The sequence below is a fragment of the Myotis yumanensis genome, unplaced genomic scaffold, assembly GCF_028538775.1.
Source record: "Myotis yumanensis isolate MYYU_CA2020_CCGP unplaced genomic scaffold, mMyoYum1.0.hap1 SCAF_2, whole genome shotgun sequence".
NCBI classification, from domain to species: domain Eukaryota; kingdom Metazoa; phylum Chordata; class Mammalia; order Chiroptera; family Vespertilionidae; genus Myotis; species Myotis yumanensis.
The window spans coordinates 210516675-210527146 of NW_027223753.1; the positions used below are offsets into that span (position 1 = coordinate 210516675).

Genomic DNA, 10472 nt, shown 5'->3' on the forward strand with positions numbered 1-10472 from the left:
CTGCGTTGAGTGTCTGCCCCCTGGTGGTCAGTGCACGTCATAGCAACTGGTCGTTTCACCGTTTGGTCAATTTGCATATTAGCCTTTTATTATATAGAATTGTCCTCGATTTAGCCAGTGAGAATTGACTTCTCTGACTTTTGACATGCCCTCCCCTCCTTTTTTAACCTGGTATTTCTTTATTTTAAAAATATGGAACACTTCATGAATTTGCCTGTCATCCTTGCACAGGGGCCATGCTAATCTTCTCTGTATCACTCCAATGTTAGTATGTGTGCTGCTGAAGTGAGCTCACAAGTCCCCTTTATTCTTTGAGTATTTTCTTACTTTCTTACACAAGATATTCCAGACTCATCTTGTTCTTTCCCTGCCAGAGCCCTGAAATTAGCCATTTTGCCAAGGAACATGATTCCTTTTAGTGGAGAATACTGTTTGAAAACCAACATACTGGCATTAAGTGTGTTCCCAGTCCCTTCAGTGGGCAGGCATAGAGGGAAAGAATAGACACACAGACACACACACACCTGCATTTATTTCTGAACTAGAGGCCCAATGCACGAAATTCATGCATGGGTAGGGTCCCTAGGCCTGGCTGGTCATCAGGGCCAATCGGGACCTTCTGGTTGCTGGCTGGGGCCTTCCTTCATTCTGCACTGCCCCCTGGTGGCCAACACACATCATAGTGAGCGATCAAACTTCCGAGGGGACAATTTGCATATTAGGCTTTTATATATATAGATTGTCTAGACCAGCTGTGGGCAAACTACGGCCCGCGGGCTGGATCCGGCCCGTTTGAAATGAATAAAACTAAAAAAAAAAAAAAAGACCGTACCCTTTTATGTAATGATGTTTACTTTGAATTTATATTAGTTCACACAAACACTCCATCCATGCTTTTGTTCCGGCCCTCCGGTCCAGTTTAAGAACCCATTGTGGCCCTTGAGTCAAAAAGTTTGCCCACCCCTGGTCTAGACAGTGGTCAGCAAACTTCGGCTCGGCAAACTGCGGCTCGTGAGCCACATGCGGCTCTTTGGCCCCTTGAGTGTGGCTCTTCCACAAAATACCAGCTCTTCCACAAAATACCGACTTCTGCCCATGGGACACGGTTTCAGTCGCACGTACATGTGCGCCCGCACGTGGTATTTTGTGGAAGAGCCACACAGAAGGGGCCAAAGAGCCACATGTGGCTCGCGAGCCGCGGTTTGCTGACCACAGGTCTAGACCTATCTACCAGAAGTTTGGTTTGGATCTTTTTTTAAAAAAAATTTATTAATTGCCATTTTTTAAAAAATATGTTACTGATTTTTTTACAGAGAGGAAGGGAGAGGGATAGAGAGTTAGAATCAATGAGAGAGAAACATCAATCAGCTGCCTCCTGCACACCCCCTACTAGGGATGTGCCTGCAACCAATGTACATGCCCTTGACCAGAATAGAACCTGGGACCCTTCAGTCTGCAGACTGACGCTCTATCCACTGAGCCAAACTGGTTAGGGCTGGATCTTATTTATATCTTCTAGGTCTATACTCCTCATGTTCATTCTTTCCTCTAGCTTTTTGAATACATGGGATACAGTTATAACGACCTTTAATCTCCTCAGATACTAATTCTTGCATCTCTTCAGTTTCTGGGATGGCTTCAATTTCTTTTTTTTCCTCCTCATTCTGGGTAACATTTTCCTTCCTCTTGGCATATCCTGTAATTTTTTTCTTGGGTGGCAGACATTGTGAACTTTACCTTGTTGAGTGCTGGGTACTTCTGTATCCCTATCCTAGTAAATGTTCTGGAGGGCCCTAGCCAGTTTGGCTCAGTGGATAGAGCATTGGCCCTTAAACTGAAGGGTCCCAGGTTCGATTCTAGTCAAGGGCATGTACCTTGGTTGCATGGACCCCCAGCCCTGGTCAGGGTGCCTACAGGAGCAACCAATTGATGTGTCTCTCTTACAATGATGTTTCTCTTTCTCTGTCTCTCCCCTTCACTTCCACTCTCTCTAAAAATCAATGGAAATATATCCTCTGGTGATGATTAATAAAACAAAAAAAAACAAAAAAGTTTAAAAAAAAGTTATGGAGGTTTGTTTGGGGGACATAATTAACTTGGTGAGAATCAATTCTATCGTTTTAGGTTTTGCTCCTAAACTGTGTTAAGTGGTATCAAAGTAGCATTTAATTGAGATCTATGGCTCCATCACTGAGACCACATTCCTACCCATTCCCCACGGATTATTTCAGGCACTGTGTGCGCTCCTGGGATTGTTCCCTCTATTGCGATCAGCTGGTCCTTCTCCAGCCTCAGAGGTCACCTCACAAGCATATGTTGATCAGTAGCTGCTGGAGTAAGTTGAGTTCAGAGATCTATGAAGACCAGTTTCTGTTCACAAATCAGTGACCAAAGATAGATTACCAAATAGCATGTAATGTTTGATGTTATTTTTTGTCTGATTTCTCAGTAAAAGAAAAGAACATAAGGTAGAATATACCTTACTAGCCCTTTCATTAAAAATAAAATAATTTCCCAGAGTCATAGAAGCATGAACAGCCTTGAACCTCAGAGGGAAGGCAGGGGAGGGTGGGTGGGAAGAGATCAACCAGTGAACTTGTATGCATATATGCATAACCCGTGGACACAGACAATGGGGTGGTCAGGGCCTGGGGCAGGGGGGAGGATGGGGGTGGGCTGGAAAAGGTTAATGGGAGGAAAAGGAAGACCTATGTAATACTTTCAACAATAAAGACTAAAAGAAAAAAAAAGTTACTCCAAGTGTTGTTGGGTCTCTGAGGAGGGCTAGGCTCTGCTTCTAGCCCCCACACACCCATATTTTAGAAACACCCAGGGAATGTTTCCTGATTTCATGTATATGGTTATAGGGTTATAGATTTGTTTGTGGTTTGTTTTTTTTTCACAGAACAGCTGGAAATGGCTGTAGCAATTACTAAGGAAAGGCTTTACATTACCCAGAGCTGAGGCTCTTTCCCGAGGAACCAATGCTGATCGGTCCCAGGAGGTACAGTTGATGGAGTCCCAGGGCTGAGGGACAGTCTTACACTGTATACAATTCGGGAAATCTTCCTCATAGAAATAACCGGATTTCAGTGCCCGTGCTAGGGCGGAGCACTAGAAACACCATGTTCCCAATAAGTGGCATATTTTTAAATATATGAAAGGCAGGGCACGTTATAATTTTTGTGGGCCCTGGCCACTTTGGGGAAACTTTCTTCCATTAAAATATGTACGTTAGTTCTATTTTTCAACTGCATTGACATAGGAAAATACAACCCAGGCTGGGTTAAAAATTAAAATATGTTCTTCCACCCAGAAGCACATTTTCTTCTTTCTGGTTTTTAAGGAAATTTAAATACTCTTGTGTTCCTAAAAAACCCCAAACATTTTTGTGGTTCCCCGAAAGCACCATAGGCCCTAAACACCATGCCTACAGGATAAGTCAGCCCCAATTAAAGGAAGAAACGAGGCAGGCAGCTATGCACACCGGCCAAGAGAAACAGACCCCAGATAGAGAGATGGAAACTTGGACGTCCAAATCTCTGCTAGAAAAGCTGTTCCGTGGATGACAGCCTCCCAACGTTTATGTTTGTTTTTTAGCCCAATAACAGACTAGGAATTCTATTGGGCTTTTTTAAAATTCCTTCAAAATAAATAGAAAGTATTTTCATTTCTGACATGTGATGAATTAGTTGCTCCAAGGAGATTTCCTACTTTGGAAGCCCTTGGAATCCTTTTTTTCAAAAATATGTTTTTATTGATTCTTAGAGAGGAAGGGAGAGGGGGAGAGAGAGAGAGAATCACCAATGATGAGAGAGAAACATCAGTCAGCTGCCTCCTGTGCGCCCCACACTGGGGATCAGGCCTGCAACCCAGGCATGTGCCCTGACCGGGAATAGAACGGCGGCCTCTTAGTGCATAGGTCAACGTTCAACCACTGAGCCGTACCAGCCGGTTGGACCACTTGGATTTTTAATAAGACACATTGTCTGATGAATTACCAGATCCATAAGAAGTAGGGGGATTTCCTGAGCCCCCTCCCCAGCCTGCCCCTAAGAAGCTAACAAAACTCAGGAGCTGGTTGTCTGAGGGCAGAGGCTCCTGGCCTCATTATCTACTAGTAGGAACCCTGAGCCTTAGGTAGGGAGCTGAGCGTGGCTTCCACTTTGAGCTGGGACTCTGCAGGGTGGGGCAGAGCGTGCAGAAGAGTGTCCCTATAACCTGGCTGCTTTAGAAAGTTTACAAGGTTGGCCCTTGGCTGGTGTCTGGGAACCTGGACTTGGGGAGGGTTCTCTCTGTTCCCCGGTAAGAGTGGCTCACTGTGCCCAAGCTGTTTGTGCAGGCCACATTTTTTATGCTGAACATTGCCCTCCTGGGAGTATGGGATTTTGAAGCATGCTAGGTAGAAGGTGCCTACTGTGTGCCATTGCAAAGGTGCACGCTCCTTCCCAACAGGTGTGGCAGCTTTGTGCACACCGGTGGCTCTTGAACCTGGCTGATCATTAAAATCACCACAGGAAAACAACAAGAAAACCCACCTTGTGGGAAAACATATTTGCCAACGTCATATCGGATAAGGGCTTAATCTCCAAAATTTATAGGGAACTCATACAACTTAACAAAAAGAAGATAAACAATCCAATCAAAAAATGGGCAAAGGATCTAAATAGACACCTTTCAAAAGAGGACATTCAGAAAGCCAAGAGACATATGAAAACATGCTCAAAGTCACTAATCATCCGAGAGATGCAAATCAAAACAACAATGAGGTACCATCTCACACCTGTCAGAATGGCCATCATCAACAAATCAACAAACGACAAGTGCTGGAGAGGATGTGGAGAAAAAGGAACACTTGTGCACTGCTGGTGGGAATGCAGACTGGTGCAGCCACTATGGAAGGCAGTATGGAGGTTCCTCAAAAAATTGGAAATGGAACTCCCATTTGACCCTGTGATCCCACTCCTAGGAATATATCCCAAGAAACCAGAAACACCAATCAGAAAGGATATATGCACCCAGATGTTCATAGCAGCACAATTCACCATAGCTAAGATCTGGAAACAGCCTAAGTGCCCATCAGTAGATGAATGGATTAGAAAGCTGTGGTACATCTACACGATGGAATACTATGCTGCTGTTAAAAAGAAGGAACTCCTACCATTTGCAACATCATGGATGGAACTGGAGAGCATTATGCTAAGTGAAACAAGCCAGTCAATGAAGGAAAAATACCACATGATCTCACTCATTCATGGATAATAAAGACCATTACAAACTTTTGAACAATAATAGATACAGAGGCAGAGCTGCCTCAAACTGATTGTCAAACTGCAGTGGGAAGGCCAGAGAGAGTTGGGGGACAGGAGGGAGGGGAGTAAGAGATCAACCGAAGGACTTGTATGCATGCATATAAGCATAACTAATGGACATAAGACACTGGGGGGTAAGGGAGGGTAGGGGTTTGTCAAGGGGGGGGGGGGGAAGGATACTTATGTAATACCCTTTGTAATACTTTAAGAGAAAAATTAAAAAAAAAAACATAAAATATAAAAAAAAAAAAAAAAAAAAAAAAAAAAAATCACCACAGGAACCGTTAAGAAACCCAGGTGCCACATTCACGATAGTCCCAAACTAGAAGCAATCCAATGCCCATGGGCAATAGAAGGATAGTGGTGTGTCCACATCTGGGACTTCTGCACCGCAAGGGATGGATCAACCACAGCAAACACCACACTACAGGCGCCACACATGGAGAGAACAGGCTGTCTGATCCGGCTTACAGCAAGAGCAAAGCAGGCAGAACCGGGGCTGTGAGAAGTCAGCATCTGGTTACCTTTGGAGAGCGAGGGTAGTGACAGGAGGGAGTCTGTGGGCTCCCGGGTGCTGGTCACGCTCTGCTTCCTCATCTGGGTTACAGGGGTGCAGCCCATTGGGGAAAACTCAGGGAGTGGAACACATGATTTGTGCACTTTCCTTTATGCATATTAAACTTCCGTAAACATCCAAAGTAAACAGGAAGTGAGCAATACCAGGCCTGTTGCAGACCAATCTGAAACCCTCGCGTGAGCTCCAGGCATGAGAGAGTTTTCTGTATCTTCAGATGCCTCTACAGATCCTAGTGTGCAGCCAAGCTCCGGAATGCACGTCACAGGGGCATCTGGTGAAAATGCAGGTTCTGCCTTTCCAGGGCTGGGAAGGCCCAGGGCTCTGCATTCTTGTTCTGAGAACAGCTCCCAGCCAAGGCCCATTGCTGCCCCACACAGGAGCAGTGAGGCTGTTTAAAAATTAATTTTAGCCCCAGCTGGTTTCGCTCAGTGGATAGAGTGTTAGCCTGCGGACTGAAGGGTCCCAGGTTCGATTCCGGTCAAGGGCATATACCCTGGTTGTGGGCTTGATCCCCATTAGGGGACGTGCAGGAGGCAGCCGATCAACGATTCTCTCTCATCATTGATGTTTCTATTTCTTTCCCTCTCCCTTCCTCTCTGGAATCAATAAAGATATATTTAAAGAAAATAAATAAATAAAAATTAATTTTAAAGAAAGATCAGGCCAGTGTTGCTTAGTGGTTGAGTGTCAAGCCATGAACTAGGAGGTCACAATTTCATTCCCGGTCAGGACACAAGTCTGGGTTGCAGGCTCGATCCCCAGTGGGGGGGAGGTGCAGGAAGCAGTGATTCTCATCATTGATGTTTCTATTGCTCTCTCCCTCTCCCTTCCTCTCTCTGAAATCAATTATATATATACTAGGAGCCCAGTGCGCTATTTGAAATCGCGTGGCGCTGCTTACCCTAGAGTCGCCGGTCCGGCCCTGCCTCCCTCTCTGGCCCTTGAAGCCGCCGTGCTGCTGATCAGGCCCTCCCCCAGCACAGGCACGCCGAGGCCCCTGCCACCCCACCCTCAATGCTGCAAGCACAACCTCTTCCTGTCTGGTCAACCCGTTACAGCATCACAGTTAATTAGCATATTTCTCTATTTTTTTTTATATATATAATACATATCAATATATATTATATACATATACTAGTAAAATATGTATATTTTTTAATTCCATGATGGGAGGTGGCTCAGAGCAGCAGTTCTGTGGGAGGTGTACAGACTTGCCTGAGAGACGCAGTGGGGGATGGAGAGGTGGAAGCCAGGACCCCAGAGACACCCCCTCATCTCCAGGAAGGTTCCACAGAGCTCCAGAGAACACAGGGCCAGCTGGAGACAGACGGGGACCTTCCAGCTTGTCCCTGAATGAGGCCCGGGAGCTGGGGGTAGGGGGGACCCCGGAGCTGGGGGACCCAGGGAGAGCGCCCATCCTGCTGCTCTGGGGCCCCACCTCACTAAGCAGGTCAGGATGGGGCGCTGTAGCCAAACAGGAGCCCTTCGGACTGCACTCAGGCCCCGTCTTCAGGCCCAGGGGAGTCACATAAAGATGCCCGAGAGCCTGCAGGTGTGACAACAGAATCACTGTCCCAAGCCAGGTGAGCAGAGACAGGAATGTGTGGGAAAGTATCTCCCCAACCCGTCTCCCTCCTGAGATGGCGCACCCATTAACGTGGCCTGTGGCCTCCCGTGGCCCCTTATCTTTCCCAAGCTGCCCTGGGAAGGGGGTGTGGCTCTGTGATTGGCAGATTCCTGAGGAACAGGTGTGTAACTAGGAAAGCCTGCCTGGGTTTGGGTGCCTGGATCTACCTGATCTGGGGGCTCAGCTAACAAACCAACTCAGCTAAGAGGTCTCAGGCTGAGTCAGCTCAGTTCTCTGGTCCTGATGGAGACAGTCTGCACTCGTGTTCACTCACACTTCACTCCCAACCTAGCACCCCAGTGATGAAGAGGGGTGCTATTTGGGGGCCACACCCTGGGATCTTGATATATAAGGTGCCAATGAAAGGAGAAGGTGTAAATACCCTGCTTTTTCACACGGAAAATTTTAGTCTGATAATATGGACATTGATCCCTGACCACAGTTGAGACGGGATCCTTCAGCATCCAGTTTGCAAAGATTTGAAAACAGTGAAGACCACGAGCCGGCAGTTCACTCAGGTCAGCTCCCAGTGGACACCTCCGCTTTTCAAGTTCCCGCCCCTTCACCAGCACCTTAAGTGTGGCTTGTCCCATCAACTCACTGTCACCCCTCCAAGCTGCTCTCACCCTACATTTCCCTGAAGTATGTCACCCCACCCTTGATGGGACCTGCCTGCGTTCCTCTTGTCTCACCCTGCCAGATTCCTTAAGGTGCCACCGAGCCCTCTGCCTCCTCAAGTCTCACAGCAGAGCCCTGAGCTCCAGTGCCCCACCCCACCCTCTACCTCCTCCCCCGACCTCCACCCCATCCCCTACCTCCATCCCATCCACCTCTACCCCACCCTCTACTTCCACCCCCCACCTCCACCCCCCCCTCCTCTACCCCCCACCTCCACCCCATCCCCTACCTTCATCGCACCCACCTCTACCCCACCCCCTACTTCCATCCATCCCACCCACCTCCACCCCATCCCCTACTTCCATCCCACTCACCTTTGCTTCCATCCCACCGACCTCTACCCCACCCCCTACTTCCATTTCACCCACCTCCACTCGACCCCCCACTTCCACCCCAACCCCCTCACCCTCTACCTCCACCCCACCCACCTTCACCCTCACCCCACCTCCACTGCAAAGTGTCTGGGACAGTCTTCTCAAATGTCAACGTGCACTGACATTCCCGGGCTCTAATTTAAATGCAGGTTTTGACTCCTCTGCTCCAGGGTGAGGCCTGGGAGTCTGCATTTCTAACAAGCTCCCAGATGGCCCTGAAGCCGCCTGTCCCTGCCCACCCTGAGTAGCAGGCTCTGAGCAACACACAAACTCAATGATGCCGCCTCTGTGCCCCAACCCTCTGACAGTTCTCCTTTGGACAAAACCTAACTCTCTATAAGCCCACTTCTGACCAGGCCCTGCCTTCATTTCCAAACTCATCTCAGGCCAACCAAACCTGCTACCACCTATCCAGATCCAGCCAGAACCACCGGCACAGCGGCGGGTGCTTCCTGGCCTTTGAACCTGAGGTCTAGAGTGCCTGTCCCTCCCACCCCCATTTCCTCTTCAACCTTGTTTGTTTCTGCTTACACCCAAGGCCCAGGTCAACTGCCCCCTAATAGAGTTGGGGCTCTCCTTCCTCTGTTCCCCCCACGCTTTGTGAAATACCCCTGTTTGGTGTCTAATGGTTTGGGGGTAATCTTGTCTGTCCCACTAGGCCGCCGTGAGCCCCTCAGGGCGGCCTTAGCTGGCTCCCCAAGGAACAACAGTCCCCCCCACCCCCGTGGTCTATTTTTGGAAGCAATTCCAGGGAACAGGTGGGGGCTGGGAAGAGCAAGACAGGGAAGATGCTGTGGGCACCAGGGGCCCCCTCCTGCCCGATCCTCTACGGACAGGTCCAGGTCTAGAGGACTCTGCGGGGGGGTGGGGGGGGACACCGAGAAGGCAGTGTCTGCCCTTCATCTCCTGTCACCACTGCTCAAGGCTTGTCCAAGAGCCTATTGATGCCTGTCATTTCAAGGTTTACCTGTGTTCCAGAATGTTGTGACAGTCCCATGTGGAGGCGACAAAGACACCCAGGGCAGCGACACCTGGTGCCACCACGGCAAAGTGCTGCCAGGCTCCCCCTGGGCACAGCTGGTTGCCAGGGCGGAGCTGAGGCAAGTGGGTCGGGAGGATTGGAAGTGGGACTGCAGCTCCTCAGGTGTGGCTCAGGCCTGGGACGCAGCACCTGGCACAGCACAGGCCGCGAGCCCAGGGGATGCTGAATGAGTGAATGAAAATAAATAGCCTCATTTTCGTCGTGGATCTGGTTGTCAGAACGATAACCCAACACGTATTCATGGTAATAGGCCTCTGGTTTGGAGAACCAGCCTCAGGAAGGGAGACTGAGGGTCCAGGCCACAGTTGGTGACTGTCCTGTGCCACCTCTTCCCAGGCCGAAACCAGCGCTCACCTTCGTTTCTTGAGTGAAGTCTTTGACGTCATACTGATACTGATCAAATTTACAGACCAAATCAAAGCTGGAAGAATACTGAATTGACCATGGGCAAGGCCACAATTAAAAAGAAAAAACTTAGTGGGCGCCCGAGAAAGAACAGCTGTGCCAGATCTACATTATGTCTGGGTAGCAAGTTAGGGTGGGTTAATATGCCGGGTTAAAACGTTAAGATGGGTTAATATACCCAGGTTAGTAAGTTAGGATGGGTTAATATACCCAGGTTAGTACGTTAGGATGTGTTAATATGCACCGGGTAGCTAGTTAGGGTGGGTTAACGAGATTCTGAAATCCCATTGACTCTTCTCTGCATCACACATCAAGAAACATCTTTGGCAGTACATGAGAAACAACGTCATGGCTGTGTCCAGGAGGGCCAGCCTGGGGTGGCAGCTGGAAGGGATGCAAAGATGATGACACTGCCTGGGAGGGGGCTTTGCGGATGCTCGTGTTCCCAGCCTAACAC

General features: G+C 48.6%; 1 non-coding gene across 1 annotated transcript; it reads right to left on the minus strand.

Moving 5' to 3' along the window:
* Window positions 1-186: 186 nt before the first annotated feature.
* Window positions 187-293, minus strand: LOC139004532 (U6 spliceosomal RNA). The gene has a single exon (XR_011470410.1). It is a non-coding gene; the product is annotated as a U6 spliceosomal RNA (small nuclear RNA).
* Window positions 294-10472: the final 10179 nt, after the last annotated feature.